At 50.3% G+C, this 14,392-nt stretch overlaps 1 long non-coding RNA gene across 1 annotated transcript in view; it reads right to left on the bottom strand.

Moving 5' to 3' along the window:
- The window catches only part of LOC138283134 (uncharacterized), a 100,541-nt gene extending 86,391 nt beyond the window's left edge, over nucleotides 1-14,150 (bottom strand). The window contains exon 1 of the long non-coding RNA XR_011201111.1: nucleotides 14,041-14,150. This is a non-coding gene — a long non-coding RNA (uncharacterized lncRNA). The remainder of the gene's footprint in view (nucleotides 1-14,040) is intronic.
- Between the last annotated feature and the right edge of the window lie 242 nt (nucleotides 14,151-14,392).

Raw genomic sequence — 14,392 nt, 5'->3', positions numbered from 1 at the left:
AATAGGCACAATCCCAAGATGATGGGTATGACAATGCCTATAATTGCTACCACCACCTTTTTTATCCACCCTGTTTGCAGCCAGGACCACAACCATGAAATTTATCACCTCAAGGTTTCCCTGGCCCCCCTTTGTGAATACTTCAACAGCCCCCTTTATTCTAGTGATGTCGGTCTCCACATTTCCAGAACTGTTGATATAGTAACAACAACATTCATTGATGAGTCCGCAAACCCACAGCTGTGCTGTTAATAAATCAAGCGCCAATCTGTTCTGCATCGTCATGGATGCACAGAATTAAGTTCCACCTGCAGTTCTTGAATATCATCCATGGTGGCATTGAAGGTAATGGCCAATTCTGCAGAAATTTTAAGAACAGCTTGTTCTAGGTCATATAACCCAAATCCAGGGACATACATACAAAAAACACACTCTGGCCCTCATTACAACCCTGGCGGTAAAGTCCGCTGACCGCCGTGCTGACCGCCGCCAACATACCGTGTTCACGGCGGAAATCCTCCACAGTACAGACATCCACACAAGTCCGCCACACCAAAGGTCAGTGATAAATTGGCGATACCAAAGCCCACACCGTCACTCCAACAGGAATACGCCCACACTATCCTGACCCATGAATCACATTCAAAATACACACACATTTACAAAACACAACCACATTGGACAATTCAAATGACACACACCGGACACACATACACACACCACACCCCCACACCCACAATACTATAAAACACACACCCACATTTCCCACAAACCCTTGTAACAAAATTTATGGAAGAAGCAGAGAGAGAAAAGCAAAGACAACACCAGCATCCAGAGGCACATAACACCATCACTCATACACCATCCACGCACAAAACACCACACATCTCAAAACATCACCCCACACACCCCATCACACATCACCTCACACATCACTCACACCACATTATGGCACCTCAAAGACACCCCAGGTTTTCTGAGGAGGAGCTCAGGGTCATGGAGGAGGAAATCATCCGGGTAGAGCCACAGCTATTTGGATCACAGGTGCAGCAGACATCCATTGCTAGGAAGATGGAGCTATGGCAGAGAATTGTCGACAGGGTCAACGCAGTGGGACAGCATCCAAGAACACGGGATGACATCAAGAAGAGGTAGAACGACCTACAGGGAAAGGTACGTTCTGTGGTATCCAGGCACCAGGTAGCAGTACAGAGGACTGGCGGTGGACCCCTACCTCCTCCCCCACAACTAACAACATGGGAGGAGCAAGTCTTGGCGATCATGCATCCTGAGGGCCTCTCAGGAGTGGCAGGAGGACTGGACTCTGGTAAGTCATATCTTTACTATTATATCCCCCCAACCTACCTGCATTACATCACAAACCCCAACCCCTACCCTCACACCCATCACTCCAGCACCTCACATATACCCCACTATCACAACCCACACATCCAAATACCAAGCCCTGCATGTGACAACAATGCATGGACACCCATCACAGACCTGCATGGACACCCATCACCAAAGCATGTCCGAGGGAAAGACTCACCCAGGGCACACAATCACCACTCACACAAGGGCCAAGGCGATATTGCAAGCACAGTAGTAGAGGGAAACACACAGATGGCACACAGAGATACAATAACAATGCATTTACACCCCAACAGTACCCCTACCCAACGTCACCGGATAGGAGGTGCCAGCCATATCCAGTCCCCCCACAGAAGAGGCCCACAGTGACGACAGCAGCTCTGCACGCCTGGATCAAGATGACCAGCCCGGCCCATTAGGGACCTCTGAACAGTCGGTTCCCCTGCCACAGTCCCAAACCACAATTGAAACTCCCCCCTCAGGAAGCACCACCACAGCACCCACCCAGCGGGCCCATTCCACTGTCCCCAGGACACATCAATCAGCAGTGTGTCCACCACTACAGGGACCCCAGGCAACCCCACTAACAAAGGACGATCAGGGACCTGGGGTCAGTGGCAGTGGGCACACGGTTCAGGGGACAGAGGCACAGGATAACAGGGAAGCTGGGAGAACTGCTGTGTGGCAGGGGGAGGACAGGCCCTGGGAACCCACTCTCCATGAGGCACTCTCAAACATCATGGGAGCATACCACCATTCACAGGAGACCATGGGCACGGTACTGGTCAAGTTTCAGGAGACTCAGCGGCTGCACGAGGAACAGTACCTGGGGATCAGGGAGGACTTGAAGTCCATTAACACCACCCTGGTCACCATTGCAAGGGTGCTGGCAGACATGGCCAACACAATGAGGGAGACAGTGGCATACCACCGGGCCCCTGACACCAGCCCGAATGATGAAAAGCCTTCCACGTCCGCCAGCGCTAGTGGACAGGAGGTCCCGCCACAGGACCAACAGGCCACCAACACTCCACACCCTGCAGAAGGAGAACCACCCCGCAAACGGTCCCTGCGATCCAGGCACAAGACAGAGAACATTGTCAAGACTTCCCCCCCCCAGGAAATAAGACTTTCCTGATTGTCACCGTTCTGTCACCCTATCCACTTTGAACTGCCATTGCTCCACTTCCTATGCCCCCTTGGACAATGCACCTTTGATACCAAGAGATTGGACTCTACCATGGACATTCCTCCACCATCACCCCAGCCCCTTCCACCTACCCCTATACACATTAGCCCATAAATAAACACCCTTGAATCACAAATCAATCTAGAGACAGTCTGTACTTTCACAAATGTATTATTACAACTTCTTCAACAAATATCAATGTTAATGTTCATTTGCACATACCAATGTATGACAGTTGTTGGGTAGCAGTAAACATAGCAGAATGCAGAACGAGGTACCTAGATCTGTGAAATGGAAAGGCAAAGTGAACTGTCAGGGTCCATACACAGAGGTTAAGAGGCTTACTTATACAATGTCCTACAGTAGTCAGATATGAGATGAGCATGTGCAACATGCAGCATGCCACGATTATCTGGCACACCTTATTCGGTGAGTAGCATAGGGAGCCACCTGTTAGATGGAGGCACCGGAATCTGGCCTTCAGGAGGCCGAAAGTCCGCTCAATAATACGCCTAGTTTGATCATGTGCCGCATAGTAGCGTTCCTCTGCCCTTGTCCTGGCATTTCTCACTGGGCTCAGTAACCATGAGAGGCTGGGGTAACCAGAGTCACTTGCAAATGTTGATGGATATCTGTTAAACAAACACTAACCCTTAGGGACTACCCAGTCACCTATTAATACTGTGTGGGGACCTTGGGCTCACCTATGAGCCACACCCAGTGCTTCTGGAGTTGGCCCATCACATAAGGGATGCTGCTATTCCTCAAAATGTAAGCGTCATGCACAGAGCCAGGATACCTGGCATTCACATGAGAGATGTACTGGTCTGCCAAACACACCATCTGCACATTCATAGAATGGTAGCTTTTTTGATTCCTGTACACCTGTTCATTCCTACGGGGGGTGGACAAATGCCACATGTGTACCATAAATGGCACCAATAATGTTGGGGATATGTCCTAGGGCATAGAAGTCAGCTTTCACTGTGGGCAAATCCTCCACCTGGGGGAAAACGATGTAGCTGCGGATGTGTTTCAGCAGGGCAGACAACACTCTGGTCAACACGTTAGAGAACATTGGCTGAGACATCCCTGATGCCATGGCCACTGTTGTTTGGAAGGAACCACTTTCCAGGAAATGGAGCACTGACAGGACCTGCACTAGATGGGGGATACCTGTGGGATGGCGGATAGCTGACATCAGGTCAGGCTCCAATTGGGCACACAGTTCTTGGATAGTGGCACGATCAAGTCTGTAGGTGATAATGATGTGTCTGGCTTCTATTGTCGACAGGTCCACCAGAGGTTTGTACACTGGAGGATGACGCATTCTCATCATCTGCCCCAGCGGATGTGCCCTATGGAGGAGAATGGTGAGCAGAGGGTCATGTACCACATAGGTTGCACAAGTGTTTTTGCAGTAATGTGAGTAAATCCATGTGTGGCGTTGTCTGTCCGTATTTCTGCCCAAATGTGCTGTGGCGCAGTTAGGTGCCATGCCATGTGCCACCCTGCAATGGTGGCTGCCTGACCTGTAAGGAGGGACAAGGGGAAATGAGGTAACTGCGCTGGCAATGTGCAGCGTTGCGGTAGGCAGTCGACGACCACTGCGCAATTCAGCATTGGTTATCATTGGACCCTATGGGTTCCATGAGCCAATGACGATGTACGCCGGCGGTGACAATACGCACCACTGCGGACGTGACCGCCGTTTTCTATATGTTCACTCACTTGATACCTGACCGTCAACAGGAGAGGACCTACAGTGCAAGTGTTGCTGTGACCTGTGTCGGGAAGCGACAATGGCTCGAGTGTCTGGCGAAAGGGCCCCTGCCTTTACTTCGGAGGAGTTGGAGACTAGTGTATGGGGTCCTCCCCCAGTACACGCTACTCTACGGTCCTCCAGACAAACAGGTGAGTACACTGTGAGCATGATGCATGGGACATGAATATATGGAGTGGTGTGGATGAAAGATACATGTGGGGTTGGGGGCTGAGGCCTGCATGAGAGGATGGTGAGTGTATGTGTGTCAGGGCATTGGTGGGAAGTGGTGGGCAATGAGTATGATGAACCAGACGGGGGAGTAATTTCCTTTCATCCTATACCTTTCCTATAGGTCAGCACCTACCAGAAGAAGGGTATTTTGCGTGCCATCACCAAGGAGTGCGGACCCTGGGGGTCTATCATAGACGGAGCACCCACTGCTGCAAGAGATGGGAGGACCTGCGCCGCTGGAGCAAGAAGATGGCGGAGGCCCAGCTGGAAGGGGTGCCCATCGCACCACGACCCCCCTGATGTTCCGGATCCTGGCGGTGGCATATCCGGAGTTGGATGGGCGCTTGAGGGCATCAGAGCAGCCACAAGGGGGTGAGTACAGTCTCATTCAGCAGACTCTGCATGCTTTACCAGGTGTCTGGGTGGGGGATGTGGGCTGTGAGTTCCACTAGGCCAGGGCGAACTTGGTAGGGTAGGTCCCTTGTTAGGCAGGGCCTGTGGTACTCCATCCCAAATAGTGGTAGTGGCCATCTACAACTAGTCAGCCTCCTGTGGGTTCCAGGTGTGCAGCAAATGGGGTTAGGCATAGTTCCCCCATGGGCAGGTGTTTTTCCTACTAACTGCTAGTGCATGGCCTAGTGCATAGGGCTGCTCCCTGTGTGTTGTGTCCCCCAAAGGTAGTGGTGTTGCTGGCAATGACCATGTGTCTCCTCTGTCTTTCCCCCCATCTTGTTTTGTCACCCTGTCCTTGTGTGCATTAGCATCATCTGGCGGAGCAGAGGCACCGGAGACGGAGGGAGCTGCATCCCACATGGCCCAGGATGGTGAATCTACGGAGTCTGAAGGCACCAGTGGGACGGAGGGTGAGGGGAGCTCCTTGACGGGGACAGGAGTGGACACCAGCGACAGCGACTCCTGCTCTGATGGGAGCACCCTTGAGGTGGCGGGTACCTCAGGTGCAGCTGCCAACCCCCCCTACCCGCACCGTCCTCCCAGCAGCCCCTCAGCGTGTTTCCCGTGCCCCCTCACCCAGGCGGGTGGGCAGCTCCTTCGTCCCAGGCACCTCAGGTCCTGTCCCAGTCAGTCCTGCTGCCCTCAGTGAGGAGGCTATTGACCTCCTGAGATCTCTCACTGTTCGGCAGTCAACCATTCTGAATGGCATCCAGGGTGTTGAGAGGCATTTGCAGCAAACAAATGCATACCTGGAGGGCATTCATTCTGGCGTGGCGGCCCAACAGAGAGCATTTCAGGCTCTGGCCTCAGCACTGATGGCAGCCATTGTCCCTGTGTCAAGCCCCCCCTCCAACTTCCTCTACCCAGACTCAATACCCTCTACCTCAGCCTATCCCAAGCACACCATCAGGCCAGCATGCACACACATCAACACACAAAAGTGGCTCAGGCAAACATAAGCACCACACATCCGACAGGCACTCACACAAGCACCATACCCATGCGGACACACCAACATCCACTTCCTCCACTGTGTTCCCCTCCTCCACGTCCTCCACCTCCCTCCCTGTCTCTTCTCCACTCACACCTGCATGCACTACATCCTCAGCCACTGCCTCCATCACCATCACGCCCATCACAACACACCACTCACGAGCAATCACCACCCCCACAACCATGCACACGCCCCCTGTGTCCTCTCCCTGTGTGTTTGTGAGCCCTTCTAACAGAGTACACAAACGCAGGCACACACCCACCCAACAGCCATCCACCTCACAACAGCCTCCAGCCCATGCACCTTCACCCAAACTCAGCAGACGTACACCTCCTATAACCACTACCTCCTCCTCCACTCCCACACTCCCTCCATCTTCCCATCACAGTGTGTCAAAGAAACTTTTCCTGGCTAACAATGACCTCTTCCCTACACCTCCCCCCTCCGTCCTTACCCTAGGGCCAGGATGTCTAGATCCCAGACCAGCACCTTAGCCACCAAATCGGCATCCACTGTGGTCCCTGCAAGTCTGGGAGGATCGAAGGGGGCACTCATCAGGGCTGTCAGTGTGCCACCTACTGAGGCTAAGGACCACCCGATTCCGCCACCTGCAAAGGTAAAGAAGGGGCCAGCATGCAGAAGGGAAAAGCCGCACCACCCACCCAGCAAGGCCTCATCCAGAACCAAAGAGGACAGTGCCAAGCTCCCAGCAGCGACTGACAAGGTGGGGAAGGGACACAAAAGCAAAGGAAAGTCACATCAGGGCACGGAGCCTCCTGGTGAGGGACTGGTGACCCTCATTTCTCATGACAGGCCAGCAACCTGTAACACGGTGAGCACCGCCGCAACAACTGCCATCTGCACCGCCACCTGCACCGCCATCTGCACCGCCATCCGCATGGCAGCTGCCACAACTACAGTCACCAGCATCATCCCCAGTGGGCAGCCGTCCAAGGCTGCTGGATACGGCCTGGTGTCTCCCTCCACTACTACAGACACCTGCACCACGGGCAGCACTGGCAGCATCTCTGCCGCAGACACCGCCGCAGCCACCGCCACCTGCACTGCAACGTGCCCAGCCAGTGGCACTACATCGGACATCAGCAGCATCCCTAGTGAGCAGCCGTCCGAGGCTGCAGGAGACGTCTTGGACTCTGCACACACTACATGAGGCACCACCACTGGCACTACCAGCAGTTTGCAGCCTAAGTCGCCGCAGGGTGGAGTGTGGCTCTGCCTCCATGGAGTATCATGCTACCTGTTCCCTGAAAATCTCGTGGCTCAGACACCCAGGTGAGGGAATGGGAACTGCCACACCCCAGGTGCAGCATCACTGGGCACCGTGCCCCCTCCAGAACCAGTGGAGAGATGCATCCACTCCCCCAATTGTTGGCAGGAAGAAGCACACTGGGCACCATGCCCCCTCCAGAACCAGTGGAGAAAAGCATCCACTCACCCAATCCTTGGCAGGATGAAGCACTCTGGGCACAAAGCCCCCTCCAGAACCAGTGGAGAACAGCATCCACTAACACAGTCCTTGGCAGGATAAAGCACTCTGGGCACCAAGCCCCCTCCAGAACCAGTGGAGAAAAGCATCCACTCACCCTATCCTTGACAGGATGAAGCACTCTGGGCTCAAAGCCCCTTCCAGAACCAGTGGAGAAAAGCATCCACTAACACAATCATTGGCAGGATGAAGCACTCTGGCACAAAGCCTCCTCCAGAACCAGTGGAGAAAAGCATCCACTAACACAGTCTTTGGCAGGATGAAGCTCTCTGGACAAAAAGCTCCCTCCAGAACCAGTGGAGAAAAGCATCCACTCACCCTATCCATGGCAGGATGAAGCACTCTGGGCACAAAGCCCCCTCCAGAACCAGTGAAGAACAGCATCCACTAACACAGTCCTTGGCAGGATGAAGCACTCTGGGCACACAGCCCTGTCCAGAACCAGTGGAACATGTCACTGACTTGAGAGACTGTGGCTTTGCACACCCCAGGAGCAAGCAGTGGGCAGTGAACCTACTTGAGAGACTTGAGAGACTGTGGCTTTGCACTCCCCAGGACCAGGCAGTGGGCAAACCACCCACTTGAGAGACTTGAGAGACTGTGCCTTTGCACTCCCCAGGACCAAGCAGTGGGCAGTGGACCCACTTGAGAGATTTGAGAGACTGTGGCTTTGAACTCCCCAGGACCAGGCAGTGGGCAGTGGACCCACTTGAGAGACTTGAGACACTCCCCAGGACCAGGCAGTGGGCAGTGGACCCACATGAAAGACTTGAGAGACTGTGGCTTTGTACTCCCCAGGCAGTGGGCAGTGGACCCACTTGAGAGACTGTGGCTTTGCACTCCCCAGGACCAGGCAGTGGGCATGGAGCCCCCTCGAGGAGCAGTGACGTAGTCCCATCATCCGGATGAGGTGCCCCCTCCTCCCCCTGAGGTGTCTGTATTTTTTTCGACCTGATGCCCCTGCAGTGTTCTCTCCGTTTTGAGGCAGGTGTCATGTGTGGGCTTCGGCCATGCTTTTTGGGACCACTGGTCCATGGAAATCTCATAGGACAGTGTGCGCACTTGTGTACTTGCTGTAAATATTTGTGTACACTAATTATTTACTGTTCTCTTGGACTTTCTGATTGTTCGAATATTACACTAGTTAAACTCATTTTGTTTGGTCCTTGCGTTCTTCCAGGGGATGACAGGGTGTACCTGTGAGGTGATTGGATATGTGTCTGTGTGTTGTTGTGGGTGGGGGTGTTGCGTGCGTGTATCGCTCTCTTTTCCCTCCTCCCCTGTGTGCTAGGTGCAGTACTCACTGTAGTCGTCGCCACCGCCCTTCGTACTACTGGTAGATAAGAACATACACCAACGTTGGTAACACCTGTAGTTCGGGCTCCATGGTGTCCTGGTTCTTCGTTGGGTGTCGAGAGGTGAGTGGTTTTCCCTTCCAAAGACTGTTTCTGCCATGCTTTTGATGGCGTTGGTACCGCCATGGAAAAGCTAGCGTATTGGTGCCTTGTAATAGTGTGGGCGGTACATTGTCTTCCGCCTGTCTGTTGGCGGTTACCACCGCAGTGTTTGTTCCTACCGCCGTGGCGGTCAGAGTGTTAAAGTGGCTGTCTGTGTTGGTGGTTTTCGCCATGGTCGTAATTCCATTTTTTTGACCGCTGGCCTGTTAACGGTATTACCGCCGCTTTATCACCGACCGCTAGGGTTGTAATGAGGACCTCTGTCTTGTCTCCCATATAGGGGTACTTCTTTTGTAGCAGTCTGCAAAACTTCCCAAATTCAGAGGTTCATGAGCTGCTACACGTGGAAGTACTGTGATTTTGGGAGTAAGGTAACCTAGAGAGCATGTTCCCTCGCAGTCCTTGGGGATCACCTTATAGGCCCTATTACCACATACAAAATACATGCCTCCTTGCACCTGAGTGTCCATCTCATAATATTCCCTAGCAGGGAGGCCTGCCTCTTCTGGCACATCATGATGGAAGCTGCTACACTACCTGTAGTCTTTCAAGGCTGTTTTCATGCCAGTGACATTTACACAAGGGGTAGCGTATGAGCATCAGGCCGTCCAGAACGGGAACTCCAGGAGTCTAGAGACTACTTGTGGAGGGGTAGTGCTTGAACCTGGACCCTCAATCAAGGGATCATATATGGGCCCCTTTGTGGCCACCAGCACAGTGTCTCCATCTATAGTCAGGTTCCAATAATGGACTGTGTAGTTGAGGCTCCCTGACCTGGTCACAAGGGTCCAGTTTCTACTCTGTAACTCTCTTCCCATCACCTCCCAGTTCCCTGTGACTATGTCAAACTCTAGCAGGTTTAGACACTCATCCTCCTTCAAGTTTCCCAGATGCCTTAGCCTCTGGGTTGCGTCCTAGCGACTGATGTCTGAAGCACAATGGGAACTTGTCTTGGGTAGAGTTTTTCCCAGGAGAGGGGGACAAGTCATACTGGTCCTGGACATTAGATTTCAAGGTGCAACGGGGCTGCTTCCCCTCTAGCCCTGCAGCACACGTCCAGGTGACATCTGGAACATGGCACACATCTCCTTCTTGAAAGTCTCCCATCCTCAAGGGTGTGCATATAGCCATACAGGGTCCCCTGGATGCCTGAACAGTTGTTGACGGATCCAACAGTTCCTAAGATTCAAAATGTTGGCAAGCTGCTCATGAACCTTGATCAAGGGGTGCAATGCTGGTTTCTGCAACAAGGGGGTAACAAAGGTACCCATTAAGCTTATCAAAGCAACATATTCCTACCACCTAATTTTTTATTATAATTTGTTATTTCAAAAATATGAATGTTCAAAAAAATGTTATGTCTTGGCATAGCAAGTTCTATCGAATGTTCCGTCTTTACTACCCCGGGAACTATTGGAGCATTTTCGCAATTAATTTGCTGTCATCTACTTCTCATCCTGGTCTGCCTACTTCTCGTCCTAGTCGTCTATTTCTCGTTCTGGTCCATAGTCGTCTGTTTCTGGGGCGGTTTCCCTACCCTCCGGTGTCCCCTTCAGTCTAGTTTTCGGAAGGTGCAAACCGACTCCCCTCTTTGAGATTTTGTTGTGTAGACTTTACTCAACAGCATCTGGTGGCACTGGACTCCTCTTAACATGTGTCAGATGAATCCAGGTTGGGTGTGCATGCACTTTGACCGCAGAGTGGGAGGTTAGTAGAACCAGGCAGGGTGCACTCTACCTTGGCTCGAGGCAGTCTTTCCGTATGACCTCCTTCATACAGATCCAGTCCCCCAGCTGCAGATTGTGGGCAGTGACTGCAAGAGGACGAGGTTAAGCACTTTTAGCAAGATCATGATATTTGGCCAGAGCCCTTTGCATCCTTCTGCAATACTGCACCAGGTCCTCTTCCCCACCCAGGAGAGAAACATATGGAAGTCTAAAGTGCTCCCAGTGTGGAAATGGCCTTCCAAAAATGATTTTGAAAGGGGTTAATCTATGCTTCTTACTGGGGCTGAGTCTAATGTTCATAAGGACCTCAGGGAGAGCTTCTGGCCATTTGAGCCCTGTTTCTTGATACATTTTGGCCAATTATCTTCTTAACTGCCCGAGGACTGGGGATGATAAGGGGTGTGCAGCCTCTGAGAAATCCCTAGACACTTAAGAATATATTTAAACATTTGAGCTATGAAATGAGGTCCATTATTGGAGTCTATAGATTCTGGTACCCCGAAACGGGGAATTACATCAAACATGAGCTTTTTTGCCTTAGTTATTGCATCCATTTTCCTGCATGGGAAGGCCTCCAGCCACCCCGACATTTTATCCACCATTACTAGCACATGTTTGTAGCCTTGTGAGGGTGGTAGGTTCATAAAGTCAATTTGAAGATGCTGCATTGGCCATTCTGCCCACTGCTTTGAAACCTCCCCTTGCTGGCTCAGTGCCCCTCCTGAGTTATTCCTCTTACATGTGATACAGTTGCGGATCACTTCCTTCGCTACCTTCGTGTATCCCAGGGGCGTACCAGCCTTTCAGTATATCATTTGCAGTTCCCCCCGGCACATGTGTGACATTGAATGAAAAGCATGTGCAAGCTGTCATTGAAATACGTGAGTAATGGCTGTCCTACTGCCATGGGAAACATACAATTTCAAAGCGGGTCTAGGGTGCAGCCTTGGGAAGTCAAAAATGCTGTAAGTTCAGTAGTGGCCTTCTGTTGCATTGCAAGCAGGTCAGAGACAGAATGAGATAGGGGGGTTTGCAAAGCACCTAAGTAAGGGAAAGTGGTAGGAGTCCTTTGCAATGCAGCATGGCGTGCAGCATCTGCTCTGCATTACCAGGAGCTACATCTGACTGTTCTCTAGTGTGGGTATGACAGTGTGGAGGTGAATAGCATCAAGCACAGCTTTAATAAGTACAGCATGAGAAATAGTGGAATCAGAGGACGTGAGAAACCCTCTTATCCTCCAGAGCTGACCAGTAGCATGACAGACATTGAAAGCATATCGTGAGTCAGTGTAAATAGTGACCCAAGTTGCAGCAGACAACTCACATGCTCTAGTGAGAGCAACCAGTTCTGGAACTGTGGGCTTGTGGGAGGGCAGCAGCCTCGAGTGTACCGGATTGTGAACACATCGCGTAGCCAATGCATAGTGCACCAAAATCATCCCGCAAAGCAGAACCATCAGTGTAGAGGATAGAGTCTTCATCGGGCAGCGTTTGTCACTGAGGTCTGGACATGGAGTGGTAGTGGTAGTGATGGCCATGACTTAGGTAGAATCATGAGGCTTTCCATCCTCCGCAGTAGGTAGAAGAGTGGCAGGATTGAGGGTGGTGCACCTCACAATTGTGAGGTTCCTGTCTCCAAGAAGGGCCTGTTCATGGTGGGTTTGGCGCTGGACTGAGAGATGCTGGGTACTAGAGTGGAGAAGCAACTCTGCAACTGCATGTGCACTGCAAGAGTCAGTGGATGTACCAGGACAATATCATTCACTCGCCTTCACAAGAGTGGCTGCTGAAGCGACCACATGAAGGCACAGTGGGCTGCTGTGGGCCACAGTGACCAAAAGGGCAGAAGAGTAGCCCACTGTTCTTTGTTTGTCCAAAAACGGCTGTGTAAGGACACCAGAGGCCACTCTCTGGTGCTCATGGGAGTACAGCGTGAATGTTTTTTTGTAATCAGGGTGACCCAGAGCATGAACAAAGCCCAGGGCTTGCTTAACAGCAGTAAAGTCCTCCTCCCCTAAAAGGGTCCATTGTAGTGGGTCTGGGGGCGCTGTCAGCGATCAGTGCAAACAGTGGTTAGCAATTTGGGATCTACAACTGGCAATATCCAGCCACAACTAGAAACTGGTGCACTTGCCACTTGCTGACAGACGTGGGAATGGAGAGCACTGCTTGCACGTGTTTAGTATTTGCCAGGCCCTCATCCAATTAGTCACTAACAATTAGTACATTTCACAGTAAATAGTCAATATTACATCACTTGATACCGTGTTTATTATACTTGTTTTTCAATCCATATATGTGTACAATTGGCATCCACTATGATCCTATGAGTTCACACAGAGTCCAACAAATTCCATTAGTTGTTTGTACAAATCCAGAACCTGTTGACTCCACATTAAATTTCCACCATAGTAACAATTTGATATTCCTCAATCCAGCCAACACATGTTTCGTCGGGGATTTCTCCCAATAGACTTCATTAGGGCTGTGATAATATATAACAAATAATTGTTTAGTATAGAGTAAACCATAAGTTCTGTTGATGGTATAACTAACCATGCAGTATTAAGTGGGTATTAATCTAATAAAATCGAACATATGTATTGTTCCATCCATGCGTGTTTTAAAGTAATATTGTATATAACTATGTGCAATGAAGTGATTATGTGCCCAACATTTCAATTTATTAAATGTGAGTTGTGCTGATAATCATGCTAATGTGCCCTCTCTTAGCAAAGCAGTGCACATCCTTTATACACACATACCCATGTGACAAGTGCCAATTAATTAAAAAGACTAACCTGCATACATCAAATGATTGCTTTTTTACAAGTAAAGCTCCTCCGATTGTCATAAGTTACTAGTTCATAAATAATTGGCCCATAGTGTGCACCATTGTTTGTAATCCATCTGTCTAAAGTGTCAAAGAATTTAGATTTAATAGTCACGTGGATTATTTCCATAGTCTCAGTGACCTCACTAATTAATGATAAGTCAAACTAGACATTTACAGACTTATTCACTTGCCAATAATCAGACTAATCATAACCCTATAACTGTGTATTCAGGAATCACTACAGATATCAAGACCGGGGTATGTGGTCATATTACACCTATGCACGATTAAATATGGTTAGCACAAACTGTATTGCCATTCTCATTAATGCTCATCCCTTAGTCATTAATTCCTTACTTAACCGATATTGGCACTGTTACGGTAATTAGAGCCGCTTTGCGTATCTACTCACAAGAAAGCAGTCTTTGAACTGCTCAATGTAATAATATGCCCGTTCTCGTCAAAACCGCCAAGGTTATTCTGTGCTTATATCAAGCCACTCCCGCTTACCTTCATATGGCCGCTAACGTGTTTACTCCATTTAGTCCTGTCGATGCGAGTACGCTCATCAACTGGGCACAACAGGCACCCAAAATTAAATAACCGTGTCACCGCGTAACGTGCGGGTTTCGGTGTACCTATGGCTAAGTCCTACTTTAGTCTCTCTGTCTGTTTCTCCCGCATAGAAAAAGAAAGAGGACTCAATCGTCATGTCTACTCTTTCTGTATTGGGTATATTTCACTTGTTTATATATAAATACTGTAATTAGTTTAATCACATAAATTCCTATATCTACAGTAATATTACTTGAGTAAGGTAATTAACAGTCAAGTAATTCTGTAACACAGAACTGGGCATAAA

Source organism: Pleurodeles waltl, chromosome 1_1 (assembly GCF_031143425.1).
Source record: "Pleurodeles waltl isolate 20211129_DDA chromosome 1_1, aPleWal1.hap1.20221129, whole genome shotgun sequence".
Taxonomy (NCBI): domain Eukaryota; kingdom Metazoa; phylum Chordata; class Amphibia; order Caudata; family Salamandridae; genus Pleurodeles; species Pleurodeles waltl.
Note: the sequence above shows the minus strand (reverse complement) of the source record. Positions and strands in the feature narration are given on the sequence as shown.